This window comes from Plasmopara halstedii (assembly GCF_900000015.1).
Source record: "Plasmopara halstedii genome assembly, contig: Scaffold_470, whole genome shotgun sequence".
Classification (NCBI taxonomy): Eukaryota; Oomycota; class Peronosporomycetes; order Peronosporales; family Peronosporaceae; genus Plasmopara; species Plasmopara halstedii.
The window spans coordinates 62,292-62,513 of NW_020187390.1; positions in this window are offsets into that span (position 1 = coordinate 62,292).

The following is a 222-nucleotide window of genomic DNA, read 5'->3' on the forward strand; positions in this document are numbered from 1 at the left end:
AAAGAGTCGGTGGCGGGCGGTGACGACCGGGTTGACCGCCGTCCGGTGACTCGTGATGCCCTTTGAGCCCTTGAAGATGAGGTCCTTCGTGATCGGAGCGCCGCTGAGCGTCATGCTGTAGTAGCATATCGCTATGTGGACGCTCTTGACGATTTAGAGCACACCGTGCGCCGGCTGCCTCACCTTGAGGACTACCGCGCTCTGTCGGAGCGACTCCTAGCC